The following is a 19,926-nucleotide window of genomic DNA, read 5'->3' on the forward strand; positions in this document are numbered from 1 at the left end:
GTTCCTTGTTTTTTTTTTTTTTTGACTCCCTGACTATAATTAACATTTATAAAGGCTTTCACAATTCTTTATGCTGCTTTTGGTTTCTCCTGAAAGCTGTTAAGAGCTGTCCAGGTTATGCTATTTTCAGAAGCTGAGGCCTCAAGCCATTTGATTTTACTCTAAAGGCATGGCGTGACCCAGAGGGTCCTAGGAACACCCAGGGTCTGTCTTGGACAGCTGCGCAGCCTTTCTAGTACAAAGTGCATGCAGGAGAAATGTGATTAAGCACTGAAACCAGAGGCAGATGTTTATCTATCTGCTATTCCAGGTACTTGTTTATAGGGAGATTTTAACAGGGAAAATATTTTAGTTACTTGTTTGCTTTAGTCAGGGATAGTACAGGAAAAACTAAGAATTCCTAGGCATGACCATAAATCTCACTTTTACATAGCAATATAGAGCAGTTTTGGAAAACAAGATAGCATGAGGTGTGATCATCACGTGGGAGTGACACTGACTTGTACCAGAGACATCCAGGGGGTGTGGGTTATCGTCAGGTGAGAGCTCCTCCGCAGAGGCTGAGCTGTGGCCAGATGTTCCTCGAAACATTTACATCTAAGAGAGCAGCTCTCACCTCTTACCTGGGCGCTAATGTGGAACATTTTGCGTGATGTCTTAGTTACCACGGGCTGTTGGCTGTTTAAAAAAAAAAAAAAGACCATAACCGAGATGCCTTGTGCAACAGCAGTGCCTTTGGTTCCCAGTTCTGGAGGATGGAAATCCGTGATTGTGTCAGCAGCATGGTCAGCTTCCAGTGAGGGCCCTCCTCTTGCTTGGTAGCTGGCTGCTGTCATGCTGTGTGCTCACACAGCTGCTTCTCTGTGCATGCGTGGAGAGAGACAGCAGTTCTGTTTCTCTGGTGTCCCGCAATAAGAGCACCGATCCCTGCTGACCTCCTCTAAACCGAATCACCTCTCCAAAGACCCTTTCAGTAGGGGGTAGGGCTTCAACACATGGTTCGTGAGTTCGGTGGGGAGGGATGCAATTCAGTCCCATAGCAGGTGGGAAGTACAGACTTTACAAGCAGAACTACTTATTGCTAGCGACTTTACTAAGAGAAGGTGGCTGACATTTGCAAGCAGATAGAAGGTTCCTGAAACAATCCATGTGGCAAGTGAGTAGTCTGGAATTTGGAGACGGTAGTGAAAGAGAGAATATTCAGGACTTGGGAATGAAGTGGAAGACGTACAGCACGACCATGCCAGGGGGCCTGGAGCTTGGGAGAATGCAGGTGCTGTGCTGGGACACAAGGAGAAGGCGCTGGCTTGGCAACACGCTCGCCTTGGCATCACCATGAGTTTGTGAGGAATGCTCCAGAGTTGGTGCCGTATCAAAAACGTCCATCGTATAGAAGACAGCGTCACCCAGACTCGGGGAAAGGCAGAAAAATACAGCCCATGTGTGACTCGTGAGTATCCACTTTAACACCAAGCGAAAGGACCCTTCGGTTGGATGCAGTTCTCCGCCCAGCCTGTATTTCTGGATTAAAGCTGTGCAGTCCTTGTAGCACCTAGCCACTTGTGGACACAGTTGGCTGGTTGCCCCTTCCCTGGCAAGGATGACTGGAATGCAAGTTCTTGACAACACCACTTGGACACACAAGTACTAGCGAGTGTAATTTTTGCGTGTGTACTGAGTATCCAGACGAGAACTTGCCTATGAGAGAGCCTGAGGGGAAACTCTTAGAGTGCTACAATGAAGGGGACATAAGCTCTCAGCTCACTGCCAAATGGGAGACACGTCTACTATGTATGGAAGCGTGCACGGAGGTGTCTTCATCTTTACGAGAGGGGAGCTCCCCACTCAGACAAGCATGAGGGTCAGGAGTCCATTTTTAGGTGAGAAAACTTAGGCTTCATTGAGTTGCCTAAAGTCATAGCACACATTTATTAAGGCTCTGTTGATTACACTAGCAGAAACCAAGTTCAAGCTAGTTCTAAAAAAAATCACAAAACAATACTGCATATTCTCACTTATAGGTGGATTCTAAGGCAACTGAACTCATAGGAGAAGGGAGTAGAAACATAGTTACTAGATGGAGGGAATGGGATTATGGTAGTCAGGGGTACAAAGCCTCAGGCAGGAGGAATAAGTTTGATCTTTCTTTCTTTTCTCAAGATCTATTCCATGGCACAGTGAATATGGGGGAAAACTGAGTACTGTGCATTTGTCCCTCACTAAGTAAATTTCATGCATTCTAACCACAGACAATGTTATATATTTGAGTCAACACATGTTAATTAGCTTGACTGAATCTTTTACATTGTAATACAAAATGATGACCATGTACCCCATAAGTATATGAAACTATAATTTATCGATAAGCACTCCAAAAACTCAAAAATGAAACATAAAACCCCACAGCGGCTCATGTGATGGGAAACCATGGGTGTGGCAGTTGATGAGGCTGCTTTTCCTAGATTCAGGTGCCCCCATCTGTGCCCTGTCATGGACCATGCTTTGTTCTGGAAGACTCTCCATAGAGACAAAAGATGTTCCCAGAAGCCTTGGGTTGTCCTGGTCCTTCTAGCTCATAGCCCATAATGATCCTCAGGATTCTGATTGGCCTTGCTTGGTAGACCAATCACTGCATCAAGCAGAACCACTAGTTCTGACCAGGTGCTGCAATGGAGCTGGCACACCTACCCTCACGCCCCACCCTGCAGGACTGACATCTCCATTAGCGTCACCTTTAGTAGGGAGGGATTTTCCCCTTAGCCCCACCATGGGGATGAATACCATCCATGTCTCTACATGCACGTTAGACATTCACGAAGTGCAGTTGCCAGTCCAGGCTGTATTCCACTCTCTGTCTTTCTACCATGCACAATGCCCCTCCCACACACCCTGATGAATGTGAAGATGATTGCGTGATGGTGCACTGGAAGTTGGGGCAGGAAGACGGAAATCATTTCTGGGAGGCCAAAATCTCAAAGAAGAATTGGGAAGAGGAAGCAGGAGGAGCAAGAGGGTGGGAGACCGTGGGAAAAACATAGAGCGATGATTGGGAAAAGCGTGAAGGGGCCCCACCTCAGCCTCAATCGCTTCTCCCTTCCGGAAGCTTCTGGTGTTTTTCCAGAAAGCTTTCCCCCCTCTCCCTTGTTAAGAAGTTCAGAGCTGAGTGCCCCATTAATCTTTCAAAAGCCCACTTTGGCTTCTAGGGGCAGAGTTGTGCATGCTTGCCTTGGCTCCCTCACATCCATTTTCCTTCCTAAAGGCAGTGGGACTTGGCACACCACCCCATTAGGACTATGGGGACCCATGGCTGTCACCACGGTGACTCAGTTTTACCTGGGAGCTAGGTGACAGCCCTGTCTCTATAGGGTTCACCTACCTTGTGCTGAGCCAGGCCCTGCCCTCCTACATTCCTTTCTCCTCCAGCCTGTTTGCAGTGTGAGAAACTCAGTAGCCAGCAAGTAAACCCAGAGTTCTATTTGCCACTAGCCCTTCGGGCAGTCATGGTTTACCTAGTACAAGGCAGAGTGAAGTTGGGGCACAAAGAAGTCCTTTCTGCCTGCAGGGATGACAGCTGGATTGCAATGGACAGAAGACAGTTGCACTGCAGAGTGATGTGGCACAGCAGTGGTGTAGCCAAGCCTGTAAGCAACATCTCACGTCAGTAAGATGCTGTCTTATTGAGCATCTTCCATGAGCCAAGTCCTACAGTAGGTACTAAGGGCACAGGTGCAACTCAGGTGTGGACTGTGGGCAGAAACATACGTCTTCCCCACTCCAATGTCTCTCCCTGAGGAACTATTAAGGGCATAAGTATCTTAATTTTTATTTCAAGTTCTTGCCCAAATAGAGGTAAGAATTCAAAGCAGAGGAATAAAGAGTGCACAGGTGAGAGCAGGTTTTAAGAGTGAATCTACGTTCATGTGTGAGTGTGGGCCATCCCCATGTGGAGATGTCATGTGTGGGCCAGAGAGTTGCCTAAAGGGTATTTTCATATTTGTCAGTTTTCCTTTGATTGAGGCAGGGGGTGGTGCCCTAATTGAAGATTCAAAAGGGGTGGAGTTTGGTGTGTGAGAGGCTTTTTGGGAATTCTGTGGCATCTCTATGTGGATCTTAACTTCCACGTGGCCGTCATGGTGTCTCCTCCTCCTTGGCCCTGGATGAGACACAGGTGAATCATGGGCAATTGGATGTCAGGGGGTGGGAGGGTGGCAATGCAGGGATATGCAGAGATTTTGAGAAACTATTCCAGCTCAACTGTTCCTGCCTAATTTTCCTGCCTAGTTCCTGCGTGTCGGAAGTAGTCACTCGAGTCTCCGAGAAGTTGAGTGATTGAGGTTTTGTGAATTTAAAAAAGACTGGAGTGTGAAGAGTAGCCTCATGGAGACCAGGAGGAGGCTTGTTTCTGCTCCACTTTGGAGCTGTGTTGCCCACTGAGAGGCCTGCTGTTGTGGGATGAATTGTGTTCCTTTTGCCCAAATGCCTGTGCCGTTGAAGAACCTTAAAAATCAAACCAAGGTGGCCGGCGCCGCGGCTCACTAGGCTAATCCTCCGCCTAGCGGCGCCGGCACACCGGGTTCTAGTCCCGGTCGGGGCGCCGGATTCTGTCCCGGTTGCCCCTCTTCCAGGCCAGCCCTCTGCTGTGGCCAGGGAGTGCAGTGGAGGATGGCCCAGGTGCTTGGGCCCTGCACCCCATGGGAGACCAGGAAAAACACCTGGCTCCTGGCTCCTGCCATCGGATCAGCGCGGTGCGCCGGCCGCAGCGCGCCGGCCGCGGCGGCCATTGGAGGTTGAACCAACGGCAAAGGAAGACCTTTCTCTCTGTCTCTCTCTCTCACTGTCCACTCTGCCTGTCAAAAAAAAAAAAAAAAAAATCAAACCAAGGTGGAGTGACTTAAGCTAACACTATTAAAAACAAGAAGTCACCTTTGCCCAAATAAAATTAAAGTTTAAAAATGATAGCCCTAAACTCTTTCCCCCAAAGCTAAAATTAGGTGCAGCTATAAAAATAAGGGACCCTATGCTTAGCTAGCTGCGACACTTGTGCCTGGCTGTGCTAAGACCTAACCCAGTTTGTATGCCTCCTAATACTCAAATAACGGTGTGGGAAGCGGGAAACTGCTCTCCCTCCAGGGGAACAAAGGGAGCGAGACGTCGTCCCCCTCAGAGTGAACAAGATGGCGCTGGCAGGGAAAGGAACTACTAAAGAAGTAAACAACAAAATGGCGACGAGGTGCATGGCCTCCCGTGTGATCCCATAGCTGATTGGATAGAAGACGCATGCCCTTCACATGATCAGCTCACGGATTGGACTGCTGTGTGCACGGACACTATAGTGCTTTTGATTGGTCACTGCAGGTATATAAACCGTGTGGCTCTGTGCTGGGGGCGCTCTCTGGACTCCCGAGTTCAAGAAGCCCGTCTGCGCAGACGCCGAATAAATCCTCTTGCTTTTGCATCAGCTGGTCTGGACTCTGTGTCTTTGGGGTGTGCCTCTCGAGACGTGTTAGCATCCTCACTCCGAGGGTCTAACACCGTAGTACTAACCCCAGTGCGTTAGCATGAGACTGTCTAAAGACAGGGTCAATGAAGAACTCATTAAGGTAAAATGAGGTCATTGGAGTGAACCCAAGTCCCATATGGCTGGTGTCCTTATAAGAAGTGTAGATCCAGGCACGGACACGTACAGAGGGGAGACCATGTGATGGCATAGGGAGAAGACGGTTTCCTGTAAGGCAAGAAGAAAAGCTAAGGAAGAAATCAGCCCTGCTGACACCTTAGTCTTGGAACTGAACCACACTGTCCATGATATTTGTTACAGAAACTCAGCGAATTACTCACATCCCCACTCTAACTGGCCGATAGCCCATGCCCAGATAACACTGTAAGACTTGGGCGGGCCAGGGAACCTGCACATCCCATCCCCTTCACTCTTCACGGGGAAGATGGCTCCACTCCAGTGTCGCCTGGACTAAACAAACAGTGAGCTAAGTGCACTGCTTCTTGCTGTCTTGGTCTCCACTCCCCTTGTTACTCAGTTGTTGAGTAAAGAAATCGGCATGCTTTTTATTTGTTTTCCCTTGTAAACTCCAGATTGGACTCTAGCAGACAGGGTAAGCAAGGTGGTAGAGTGGCAGCAAGGAACCTCCAATCTCACTGGCCTAGGAAAACAGATGGTGCCTCCTTGCATTCTGTTATCAGTCTACTAGGGCAGGACTTGGAGTCTACAGACCCAACCCTTCTCAGCAGAGATATCACGCAGGCCCCAGGCCATGAGGCCCCACCATCACCACAGAGACAGGAAAGATACATGGTGCCTTTTACCCACTAGCTCTTCAGCCTGCCCCCCATGAATGGCACACATCACATCCACTCATATTTCACTGGCCAAGCAAGTCACTGGGTCGTGGCTAACATCAAAGGGAGTGGAACAGTACACTGAGCCCTGTCTGGTGTTGGGAAGGAGGAGATTTAGAAATGGCCCTCATGCCCTCTTTAGGGGACCATCATCCCTTGCCTCTGCGGGTTATCATATAGAACAGAAGAATGAGTGCTCCCAGCTTGTCATTCCTATGTGCGGAAATTGCCTACGTGTGTGTGTGTGTGTGTGTGTGTGTGTGTATGTGTGTGTGTGTGAATGTACAAGAGTCACAGGAAGGGGCTCAGAGGAGCAAGTTACTCCTCTAGCAAGTGAGGTCTTAGGGAAGCCATGGCCCTGTTCTGCTCGTTCAACAAGCAAACACTTGCTCTGTACCTCTGAATATGCCAGGGACAGGCATGGCCTTGAACCTTGTAGCCTTCTTGGCCTCCTCCCACCCAGATGCCAGGAGTCCCCAACCATTGTGTCAACCGAAGCAGCTACACAGATTGGCAGCCCAAAGCAGGCTAGAGTTATGATTCTCTGTGAGCTTTCATGATACCAAAAAACCCACAAAAACAGAACAACCATGCTATTTGGGGGGAAGTGTTCGCTTTACAGCAGGTTTGGGGGGGCATTTGGAGGCAGAGGAAAGGCAACAGGTTGCAGGCTGCATGCAGGGTGCCAGACATCGAGGCTGGCTGGACCCTCAGAGAACCTCATGTCCAGCTCTCTTATTTTTCAGGCAAACAGTGGGGCTTTGATGCATGCAAGGACTGTTATTTTTTTTTTATCAAGACTTCACCCTAATCATGTCATCCTCTGTTTTAGCTCAGGCTGCTGACACAAAATACCATAGGCTGAGCAGTGGCTTATGCACAACAGAAATGTATTTCTTGCTGTTACAGAGGCTGCAAGTCTGAGAACAGGGTGCCAGCACGGTCAGGTTCACGTGAAGACCCTTGTCTGGGATACAGACGGACGACTTCTGCTGCATCCTCACACAGCAAACAGAGGGCCCGAGAGCTCTTTGGGGTCTCTGACAAAGGTACAAATCCTAATCATCACCCCCCAAAGACCCTCCCCTAGCACCACCATGTCAGAGGTTAAGGTTTCAGTATATGAATTTAGGCCCAGCATAAGCATCCAGCCCATTGCTTCCTCCCTCCCACGACTCCTGTACTGCACCCTCTTGTCCACTGCTTGCTTGGGGTTTGACTGAGTGGAGACAGAACTGGGGTGAGGAGGTGCAAAGCATTCAGAAAACCATGGAGAAGGGAGAAGCTGAAAGCAATGGTGCAGAGAACTGGTTCTCTTTCAGATGTGGGGATCCGGCCTCCGGGAAAGAAACTTGGCCATCTGGGCTGACCCAAGCGCAGATCAGACAGATCAGGCAATTTGGAGAGCACCTGACGGTCGCTGGCAAGGAGGAGCTTGGAGGTAAACCCCATGCTGCGTCATTATTACTATTTGTGTTTATCGTGTAGTTTCTAAATCCAGTAGCCTCAGGTCCAGCGGAACTGTTTGAGAATGAAGCCAGGAAATGGACCTGTAAGCTGCATCAACACTCTGTCAGTTTCCTCTTCCTCTTTCCCACTGACAGCATGGTTTTAAAAAACTCGGGAAAGCACTTCTTCACCAGAGTGGTTCAGAACTCCGGATGTTAGATCACCTGCTCCAAGATTTCAGCTGCGAGTTGCAAATTTGTTTCTTCTAAATCCTTAAGCTGGTCTCAAGCCGGGGTCCCTAGGGCAGAGGCAAAGGCTATAAAAATAAGTCCCTGGTACAACTCCCAGGCGGGAAGGCAGGCGCTGCAGGCCTAAGTGATTTTCACAGTTCGAGCTGCCTGTGTCTTGGGGCTGCCTCAGAATTGCCAGGGATGACTGGGGAGGTTTGGAGGCGCTGCAGAGAGGGATCAGGAGTGGTTCATTTCATGTCCCAGAAGTGTCTTACGGGATGCGGCTTGGTGGGTCATGGGGAGGGTTTGTGGGACGGTTGCCACCATCGCCGGGGAACAGGAAGCCAACTCCTAGGTCAGTACCATCTGTTGTGAGGATATTCCTTGGCTGCCCTCTGTGTGGATGGGGTGGGGGCTGAGTGGACTGATGGGCTGGGAAATGTTCCTGGTCCCTCTGCCACAGCCTGCTTGCAGGTGTACACATGTGAGGTTTAGGAAGGAAGCCCAGTGGGTATTCCCATGTTCTTCGGAGTGACAAGTTTTCATGTCCCATGAGTAGTTGGAAAGTATGGCAAGGGTGTGTGTGTGTGTGTGTGTGAGAGAGAGAGAGAGAGAGAGAGAGAGAGAGAGGGAGAGAAAGGGAGGAATGAGGGAGGGAGGGAGGGAGGGAGGGAGGGAGGGAGATGGGAGAGAGAGCTCATTTCATCTAAGAACGTTTTGTTCCAACTTGGGCCTTTCTTCCTGTTCCAAAATGGTTTCTGTAGGACCCTAAAACACCATCTGGTGGAGATCCCCTCATTTCCTTTGCTCTAGGAAGCACAGACTGGTGAGCAGTTGCCCCAGATCTGTTGCAAACTTTCCAATGAAGAAGGAGAGGTCGCAGAGTGAGAATTCACGTTGATGATGAGGGAGGGTTTTCTACATTGGGAGGGATGCCATGGTTCATTTTAACTGTCTGCATGAAAGGGCCATGGGGTGCTCGGATATGTGGGTGATCACGATTCTGGCTGTTTCTGGGTTAGACAAGCAGGTGGATGGGTAGGCTGAGTGGAGCCGGGGTCTTCGGTAATATCAGTGCACTCCATCCAATTCACTGAATGAAAAAGCTGACTGCGGGAGAACCCTCCTTTCTCTGCCTGCCTGTCTTCCAGTCGGGCTGTCTGTGCCCTCCTGCCCTAGTCTTAGACTCAGATCTGGACTGGCCGCATCAGCTGTCACGGTTCTCAGGACAGGAACCATGCTGTCAGCTGTCCTAGGTCTTGAGTTTGCTGACTGCAGATCTCGGGACTTCTTAGCCCTCATAATCATGTGAGTGTGACCTGAACCCAAACCCTAACCCTAACCCTAACCCTAACCCTAACCCTAACCCTAACCCTAACCCTAACCCTAACCCTAACCCTACCAATGTATCATCTTGGTCTTGTTTCTCTGGAAAACCCTGACTAAGGGGAGCCGTTAGGTCTGGGTGCTGCCAGTTTTCCAGGTTAGGAGGCTGGTGTGGTACAGTGTGGTGCTTCTGATACAAAGATGAGCTTAAATTCTTGATCTTCCATTTGATACCACATTGCCTTAGGCACATTACTTTAGCCTCTGTTCCCATTTGCAAATGAGAATAATAAAGACTCTTGCTTATGTCATGGAGTTCCATGGGATAATATGAAATAGTGTTGATATGTCACTTTGCCTTGGGTTCAGTAAGTGCCATTGCTCCCAGTAGGGACAATGCTATTAACTGGACTGTCTTTCCATCACATGAGGACTTCAGCCCCAGCCCCAGGCTCGGGTTTAGAAGGGAGCATGGGTTACAGTGTTGGGTATGATTGCCCAGTGGGTCACAGCTAATGGAGAGCAGAGGTGCAAGCCCAGGGTTCCTGTGTGAGCAAAAGGTCCACCCCAGAAAAGAGGTAGAACCCAGTAATGAAGCAGCGGGTCAGAAAAAAGAGGAATGAGGGCTAAGCCGTGGTTGATGGTGGCCAGGGTCTACCGGTTGGTCCGTTCGACCCAGAAGTGCAGCAGAAAGACTTGGCAGAGTGTCTGCAGACTGGATAGAGTGCCAAGGGCACTGTGAAAGTCACGGAGTCAGTGCTTTGGAACCCGGGAGGGGCTGAACATGCTAGTGGCTAGCATCGTCACCTTCCTCACTCATCCCGCACTCAGACATCCTGATCATTTCTCAAGTGTGTGGGTCTTGACCCTTTAGAAGTCAAGCCTTCTATTTCCCCTGTAGAAGGGCAGTAACTCCAAGGACACCCACCAGGCATGGTGTAAGGTTCGAAGTTGATGCTTGAAATGAGTCCAGCGTCTGACGCACCCTCAGGCAACTAGGGAGGGATACATTCTGTTGTTTCTGATGCTGATGGTGGAGGCTCAGCTCATAAAGCCGGAATGAGTCTCCTGGACCCGTCTTTCACGATTGGGAAGTTCCAACATCAGGCTTCCCTCTTCATGGACACAATTGAGAAGTCCTCATTCAGGACACCGTGGAAACAGACTGGCTGATGGCACCATCCCCTGCCTAGCCCATGCCTCACCAGCCCCTTCGGTCAGCAGACCCAATCAGCCACAAGCTTCCTTGCCCTTGGCTTCCTATGGTTCTGCAGGAGACGGGAGAGGGGAGAATGAGCTCGGGGCACCCCCACCACCACCAGCGCGCCCCCTCCAGGTCTTCTTGGGCTGACTGCATCTTTCTCAAGGTTGCTTTCTCCCATCCTTCTCAGTTTCCACATTCAAGGACTCCTACTCTGCTTGCCCAGGGAGCGTGGCAGAGTTCTCGTTCCTAGGTCTCTGGATACCTTGCTGCCTTTCACAGTTCCCCCTACCTGCTCACATCTTTATGAAAACTCCTTTAAGTCCCCTCAGACTGCCCTCTGAGGTAGGGTGGTGCCATCAGCGTCCTGCCGGCAACATGACCACACATCCTACCCTTCTTGGTTCTACCGCTGTCCCCTAACAGTGGGAACCTTTTTTTTTTTTTTTGACAGGTAGAGTTATAGACAGTGAGAGAAAGAGACAGAGAGAAAGGTCTTCCTTCCATTGGTTCACTCCCCCAAATGGCTACTGTGGCCGGCGCTGTGCTGATCCAAAGCCAGGAGCCAGGTGCTTCCTCATGGTCTCCCACGCATTTGCAGGGCTCACGCACTTGGGCCATCCTCCACTGCCCTCCCGGGCCACAGCAGAGAGCTGGACTGGAAGAGGAGCAACCAGGACTAGAACTGATGCCCATATGGGATGTTGGCGCTGCAGCCGGAGGATTAACCAAGTGAGCCACGGTGCCAGCCCTGGGAACCTTCTGCAAAGTAAAATATCAGTGAGTTGTAGGACAACATTATGGAGTCTCTGATCCAAGGAGAACCCTCCTTGTTACTTCACCCTCTCTCTGCTGCTGATTCATTGATGTTGCCTGCATGCCTGCTTCATGCCACCCATTCCCTGTCTTACACGGGGGCCTGGGGACGTCTAACCCGGTCACTGCCTCTGCAGATCTGTGCTGAGGTATAAGATCACCAGGCCTGCCCGGAGCAAATGAAAGAAGTACAGTCGGGCAAGGTATGAACTGTATTGAAAAACAGAAACTGGAGAAATACTGAGCATTGAGTTTGCAGGATGAGATGAGGCATCAACCGGGAGATGGATCAGGCAGGTGAGGGAACAAAGAAGCAGAACCCAAGGTAACTGGAGTGAAGTTGATGAGAACAGAGGCCATAAAATGTATGGAGGTGTCAGGGGCTCCTGTCAGCTTATGGGGATGAATTGCCAAGGAGGTGGGAGGGAGCAGGTAGTTGCTAAACCAATTCCTTTAGTAAGAGCCTGCGTCTTTATCTTGTGGGGCCAGGAACAGGGTCAAGTTCCCATCCCAGGACTTGGGGCAGGAACACGACTGCTCAGCTCCCTCAAAGACCCTGATTCTCCTAGACTTTTCTGCTTGGGGACAGCTCTGGCAACCAACCCTTAACCCTCTCAGTCCCCTAGTTGGCCCAGGCCATAGGACTGCCCTCTATTTAACACCCACCTCAAACTGTAGGCTTCCATGCTGTTCACATCCAGACACCTGGGTCAGCCTCCATCCGGTCCTGCTTGGCTGCCTCACTCTCCTCTTCTGAGAGAGCTCACTGGATTCTGCTTCGATCTGACCTCCACTGAGTGTCTAATTTTAGGCTGAGAGGCTTGCATCCCACCTTTCTGACCTCTGAGTAGAGAACTGGGATTTACCCCAACCATTCCTCACCCTTCTGTTGGGCGACATTCATGGTGGTGGCCTCCAGATTGGGATGGAATCACCATCAGGACACCTACAAGGCCTGAATCGCCCTTCCTGTCCCCACTCCACACCGGATTTATGGAGTGGATTTTCTCCATTCTCCTCTACCCCCATGTTAGTGAAAATGTCAGATGTCTTGGACCCAGGCCCATCCAGGTGAAATCAATTTGTAGCTCCCATCTCCTTCTGCTGTATATACAGTCTCTGAACCCCCTGAGAACTCTGGCATAGTTGAAATGTTTCACAGAATAAAATCAGCAGTGTTCTAGCTGCCTGGGTTCCTTCTCCATGGGCTAGAGCGCTCCCAGGTGTGGAGTGTGGGGAGGGGATCGACTTGGATTACATTTTAAGCCGCATCCACACTCTGGCACCTGCAAAGTTCTCCAGCAGATTCTTTCTTGCCTTAAATATATGTTGAGATACTAGAATATTTATTATTCTGACTCCTCAAGAAATCCTTTCATAGGACACAGAAAGGAACTCTGTACAAAGAGAAACACTAACACTGCACATGCAGAGTCCTACAGGAATTCCCCAAAGAGGAAATAGTCCAAAGGATACGGATATCTATTTCTACTTCCGGTCTGTGGGTGGAAGACCATATCAGGCCTTGCAGTTATCTATTTATGGTAGCCACTCTGGTCATGTCCTTATGTCTCATGAATCCACACCCTCTGTTGTGAGGGAGTTTTGTTAGACACTTGCTTCTCTGCTCAATTATATAGAAACAGACATCCAAATAGACTTCAGTCAATCAGAACATGACCCCAACCAGCAACTACCACTGAGATAAGTGTGTGATCACTTATGTGAGTGTCATCCATTTCCCTAGTGAGAGTGGTGTTTGTTCTTTTCAGGATAGGTAAGAATCTTAGTTTTATTTATTTCATCCAGAGACACATCTACCAGGTTGCCCAATGCACAGCTGGCAGGACATAGAGATTTTTCTGGATGATGATAGAGTTAAAACCTCTCTTCTGGAATGTCCACTCACCAAATGTCATTGTCCCACCTACTGAAACCATCCAGATAGAAATTTCTTCCTTACATAGAACAGCCTTTACTTTTTAAACATAATGCTTTTTGCTCTCCTATTTATAGACATAATAACCACTTTTGGAATCTTTGAAAGCAGCAGTCATGTCGACTTTAGAGTAAGATGGGTCCAGATGGAATTCCGCTTCTATTCTCTGTGGTCTGGGGGCTTCTGGAGGCTGTGAACCTTCCTTTAATTATCTTAAAACTGGGAAGACAACCAAAACGGCACAGAGCTGTTGAGAGGAGATAGTGCAGGTGATCTGGCCGCAGGGAAGCCTCCGTGATCAGCTGCTGAATTTAAACAAAGTGAACCAGATCTTAATCCCAGTGTATTTTAACTCCAGGTTTGGGTTGTTTCACGCTGATGAATTACCGCCAAGCCCAATCAGATTGACAGAAAGTGTTCTTTGGTTACTTTTCTTCCAAATATCTTCTTTTTCTTTTCAAAAAATATGAAGACACATCTGGGATCTATTATATGGTGGTATATATTTCAGTGTATGTTTCTGCTAATGCTTTAGTAAACAGAAACCGCATGGATGCTGACTGCTCACACACAGTAGCTGTCAGCCTGCCCCCAGTGAGGCTCAGTGGGAAGGTCAACATTGCAGGAGTGGGAAAAACAATTAAAAAGAAAAAGTGGGTCCATCAAAAGTGGAACTCCAGCCCCAATTGATATGAATCACTTTTATAATTAAGATAATGTTTCAAATCACTTTCTTCTGCATGGAATAAGGAAAGCTGTAAACATCTGTGATATTCTCATTTCTATCAAACAGGAAACCACTAGTCAGTAACACTTCTGGTTATTAATAAGGGTACCTTTAATTCTTAGTAGATTAAGTGAGTAGGTTGTTGTTTTCTTCTTTTCTCAAACAGAAACCTTGGTCAGGTTAGCATGTCTGTAATTCTTTTGGTCTTTTCCTAACTGTTGGAGAAGGCTGCCCTAGCTCCAGACATCAAGTCCACATTTAGTGGAAGAGCCGGGAGTAAAGAGACAGAGCTCACCATGCACCACATCCGTCCCTTTTTATCCAAAAAACAAACAAACAAACAAAAAACAAAAACAAAAACAAAAAAAACCACAGCATTTCCGGAACAGTCTTCCATCCCATGTCAGACCTGTGGCAGGAGGCCATCTGTATCTGCAAGGGAAACTAGGACAATGAGTTTTCACCTATTTCAGCCTCTGTAGTAGAACTAGACAAAAGAAAGATGTGGGCATGGGCGTTGGGTTAGCCAGCCATTTGTGTTTGCAACCATGAACCTTAGAGAAGCCTTTCTGAGCTTAGGCCCATTGCAAATCTCCCTAAAGCTCCTCAGTAAAAAACCCAACCAAGGCAGCAGGCTCTGGAAGAATGAAGAACTTTGCAGTCAAGCTCACAAAGTTTAGATCCTGGCCGTCGCTTACTGGGAGGGATGGTCCCCGACACGCCCTTTCTTCCTGTTCAACTTTAATGTCCTCACCTCCAACAACTCCGTTTTACAAGGTTATTGTGTAGATCATGTGAAAGAATAGGAAGGCACTTCTGCCTTGGACTGACCCTCTGGCCATGCACAGTATTAGAGTAGATGATGGTGGTGGTGAATACAACATTGTCATAGGCACCTAGGCTTTCAGTGTTCCAAGAAACTTACAAGAAATCGATGAGCCACCAAGTAATGTCAGAGCCAGTTCTGTAGTTCTCAAGCCAGGCGCATCTGGCCATGACACGCCAAGCTTGGCTTCTGGGATCCTTCCTTCACACTGTCCTTAGTTCATAGCCTCACTGTGTCTTGCTCCTCCTTCATCTCCCATAAGTCAAGTGCTGTGGTAGGTGCTCAGGGAATGTTAGGAATGAATGAATTCCCCTAGAAGGGTGGACTAGTTGGGAAAAAAAGGAAGTTGTAATTCAACCAAACGTGCTCTATAAAGACAAAGTTTCTCAGGGACTTATACAGCAGCTATTTCAGAATAAACGTGGAAGAATTTCAAGGGAAGCAGTGTTGGAGAGTCTCTCAGATGGTCAAAAACCTACTAGATACAGAGATTAAACCCATGGCTATAGTTGCAAAAAATATTGGACAACAACACATCCTCTCAATGGGTGGGGAGGAAGTGCCAATAACAAGACTGGCATTGGCTCATTGTCTGTGCTGGAGAGGCAGGAAAGAGATGAGATGATTAAAGGACCTAGAACAGCAGAGCCCCAGGCAGCCGACAGGTGTTTGCCAAGAAGCCCATTAGGGGCCAGCTGAGACCAGCAACTGAAACAGACATGGACTTTGCCCATTGGAATGGGGATGCATGTCAGTGGTCAAGAGTAGGGACTGAAGACCCTGGGACGATCCAGTCCCTGCAAAGTGTTGGAACTGACAGCCAGTCCTCCCTGTAAGACGAGAGCCCCACACCGAGGAAGACCTGCTGGGGCTGAATCAAACATAGCAGAGCAAAGACAACGGGGATGAGCAAAGAGAAGTTTCATGTAAAAGTAGAGAGAGGAAAAAAATAAATTTTACAAAGCAAAGCTCCATTGTTTACAATTATTTAGTTATTTGGGGGGGGGAGGTGCTCCCAGCTGCTCACAATGGCCCTTGGCCAGGCCAGGGCCAAAGCCAGGAGCCAGAAAACTCAATCTTGGCCTTCCACTTGGGGGGCAGGGTCCTAAGTCCTTGAACCATCGCCTGCTGCCATTCAGGGTGAAGCTGGAAGTGGGACTGAAGGCAGGTGTCAAAGCCAGGGATTCCGATCCAGGACATGGATGACTTTTCTTTCCTTTTTTTTTTTTTTTTTTTTTTTAATTAGGATTTATTTATTTATTTGAAAGAGTTACAGAGTGAGAGAGAGAAAGGAAGAGACAGAGACAGACAGGGAGGTTTCTATCCACTGGTTCACTCCCAAGATGACTGCAAAGGCCAGGGCTGGGCCAGGCTGAAGTCAGGATCCAGGAGCTTTGTCTGAGTCTTCCACGTGGGGGCAGGAGCCCACACATTTGGGCCATCTCTGCTGCTTTTCCAAGGCCATTTTCCCATGGAGCTGGATCAGAAGTGGAGCAGCCAGGACACAAACCAGTGCTGACATGGATGTCTTGACCAGTAAGCCAAATATCTGCCCCTAAACTTTCGTTGTTTTTTTTTGTTGTTGTTTGTTTTCACAATACCACATAAAAACTACAGAGCAGTGAGCAGCTCTGTGAAGTTAGAAATGTTCTTTGAAGAAATAACAAAAAATTAGCAGAAATCAATTTCACACAAAAATAAGCAACCAAAAACAATAGAGATCAATTCCACAAAAAGTTGTTTTAAGAAAAAAAAAGAGACCAAGATATATATAAACCCATGGTCAACACACATGCCAGGAAACAGATCAGAAGTGCCACCTTTACTTCAAAATGAATGAAAGATACTAAGAAAATGATACAAGCAATTCAAGAACAAAGAAGAATTAGGAAAACTCAGGAATACAAGATATAATACAAAATAACACAACAAAATAGTTGACAAAAGTGGACTGGGGTTGACATTGTGGTGCAGTAGCTTTAAGCCATGGCCTGCAGCACGGGCATCCCATATGGGTGCTGGTTCAAGTTCCAGCTGCTCCACTTCCAATTCAGCTCCTTGCTAATGTACCTGTTAAAGCAGTGGAGGATGATCCGAGTCCTTGGGCTCCTGAACCCATGTGGGAGACCCAGAAGAAGCTCCTGGCTTCAGACCAGCCTAACTCCAGTCATTATGACCATTTGGGGAGTGAACCAGCATATGGAAGATTCTACCCCCCCCCCCCCCAGCCCCAGTCTCTCCTTCTCTCTGTCTGTAACTCTACTTTTCAATTAAATAAAATCTTTTTTAAAAAACAAGGACTAAACTATAATGAATACACATCAAATAAACATAACAGATTATGCTTCAAGAGACTTAGAAGCTAAAAAGAGAAATATTTTAAAATAAATTAAAAGAGAGCTAAAAACTATACACAAGAATAAGATAAGGAATGGAGATGGGTGAAGAAGATCCAGGATATGAACTGGAGGAGTTCATAAAAGGAAATAAAACAAGGGAACAGAATAAATTCTAAAAACTGTAAGTCAAGGGGAAGACATCTGGTCTATCAGTAGAGACGCCAGAAGGAACAAACATGTCCCGTATTGGAGTGCCTGGGTTCTAGTCCCGGCTCTGCTCCCAATTCTAGCTTCCAGTTAATCCAGATCCTGAGAGCCAGCAAGTGATGGCTTAAGTAGTTGAGTCCTTGCCTTCCCCTTGGGAAACCTGAACTGAGTTCCCACCTCTGGCTTAAGCCTGGCCTTGCCTCAACCTTCCAGGACAGTTGGGGAGTGAACCAGCAGATGGGAGCTAGTGCATGCTCACTCTTTTTCCTCCTCCTCTCTCTCTGCCTCTCAAGTAATTATTAAATAAAAAACTGTGCTAAATTTAAATATTCTTCAGTGACATATTGAAAGAAGATATTGTGTACCTGAGAATAATAACATGGACTCAACAAAAATGAGACATACTGCAGTAAAGCAGTGTCTTCCACTAAGAAATGGCTTTTGTTTCAACTTAGCATTAAAATCTCGGCAAGAGAGAGTTTTTGCCTTGTCCCTCATGGGTCACTGATCAACATCAGGCACTCAGAGTGCCCTGGGTGGAGAGGCCCCCGAGGAGTCCTGCACCTTCTGCAGGTGCCACCAGTTCTCCTCCTCTTTGCCAGGAGGAGGGTGCTCTCAGGCTTCTGCCCCGCCCCGTTCTTCCTCGGGCACACTCTACAGAGGCCTGTGGAAAACAGCTATCGAGTCCATGGTCCTCCCTTGTGTCTGGGGCTCCCTACAATTCTACACTAGGCCCCCAACCCACACCGCCCTTTAAGAAGTTGTGAACGTTTGGTTTGTCCTCGCCACCTTATGGCTGCCACCCTCCTTCTCACATTCTGTCGGAGGTAGAATATTCGGTGTGTCCCATCTCAGAGGAGTTCTTCAGTCACTGGATTTCAGTTTACCTGGTTGTGTTCAGACCTCAGGGCTTGGATGGACTAACAGAAACGTGATGTCGTAGATTGGTTTTGTTGCGGCTGCTGCTGTTGTTAGGACAGGAATGAGATTCTTTTATGGCTTTTCTGCATACTAGGTGAAAATGAAGTTTCAATTTTTTGAAAAACTATTTTTAGTAATCATAATTTTTGTGGCAAAATCAGGATTGCTATTCTGACTATTGTGCTTTGATAAATCAAATGAGGAATAATGGAATATTCAAATTCTTATAATGTCCTGAGACAGGGTGTTTGGAATAGAAAAAGGAAATGTGTATATGTTATGGAAGGGATGAGTAAAAATCCTGCTGCTCTGAATTTGACCGGAAATATCATTGCAAACACAAACACACACACGAAGGTGCTTCAAAAAGTTCATGGAAAATTGCGTTAAAAAATAAGTGTATTTTGGTGCAAAATTTTCTAAATCAAATCATGTGCCTTCAAAATGTCCATGAAAAAATCATATTGTGCAGAGACTATGTGCACATTACAAAATACATGTTTTTAATTCTATTTACTAAAAATGGAAATAATGACCAATCTAGTCACAATAAATGTCTGTAGTGACAAGATTGGTATCTCCAAATATCGTTTCCTCCTATGTGAAGCCATGTTTCTTGGAGAAATGGCTGATTCCAGGTCTAGAGTATGCGGGAGGAACCCAAGCATCTTACCTACTGAGTGGAAAGGAGACCATCAACACCACTAAGGCCGTGTCACAGGGGCTCCTGTTACCAACCTTAAGAGCTGGCACTAACCAAAAAATGGGACACCTAGAGTTCAACAAGGATGAGAAATTTGAAATATTTAATCTCATTACGAATGTCGAATTCCTAAACTCATAACAAGCGATATAAAATTTTTAAAAATCTAGTTGATCACTGTTAGAGGGTGAAGGGGGACAGTCCACTGTCTAGAAGACAGGTAAATAAAAGGAAGGAATCAAGCACTTGTCTCAACTTTAACACACGCACAGTGCAACTCAGTAACCCAAAGGAGATGAAGGAGGCATCTCTTCATACATTATTCCAGCTAAAAAGCACGATGGGATGTAGAGACGTTAAGCCTCAAAGGCTGCTGACATCACGCGGCAGTGATGAGAGAGCATGCCACTTCATTTGGCCTTCCCAGAATGACTCCAGGTTTTCTTGGTCTCTACGATGCAGCTGCTGATTTGTAGATACTACAGAGGACAGAAAAACAAGTTGAGCTGAACTACGAGTGTGCAATCAGCAAATCCAGATAGGAAATTCTACAGACAATAGAGAGATCGTAAGAGTAAGGAAAGGAGAGAAAACCAATAGATTAAAAGAGAATAAAAGCATCACATTCTTAAAAGCGAACAGGAATGCACCACTAAGGCTGTAAACTTGAGTAACAACATTATAAGAAACATAAGAAAAGGATTACTATAATAGGATAGTAGTCGCCTTTGGAGACCAGGAGGAGACACATGCGCTGGAATATCCAGTAAATTTCTATGACTCAAGCTGAACGGGTGTTAGCTTTGTGATTCATTATGTTTGTTTTATGTGATTTTGACTTTGACTGTTTTATGGCTTTGTTTTATATGATTTTCTTTCTATGTGTTT

The 19,926-nt window shown here is 47.3% G+C and overlaps 1 long non-coding RNA gene across 1 annotated transcript in view; it reads left to right on the forward strand.

Annotated features, from left to right (window-relative positions):
- Positions 1-19,926, forward strand: part of LOC127491089 (uncharacterized) — a 91,895-nt gene that overhangs the window by 53,779 nt on the left and 18,190 nt on the right. The window contains exons 4-5 of the long non-coding RNA XR_007919609.2: positions 7,264-7,403; positions 7,677-7,795. This is a non-coding gene — a long non-coding RNA (uncharacterized lncRNA). The remainder of the gene's footprint in view (positions 1-7,263; positions 7,404-7,676; positions 7,796-19,926) is intronic.

The sequence above is a fragment of the Oryctolagus cuniculus genome, chromosome 11 (assembly GCF_964237555.1).
Source record: "Oryctolagus cuniculus chromosome 11, mOryCun1.1, whole genome shotgun sequence".
NCBI classification, from domain to species: domain Eukaryota; kingdom Metazoa; phylum Chordata; class Mammalia; order Lagomorpha; family Leporidae; genus Oryctolagus; species Oryctolagus cuniculus.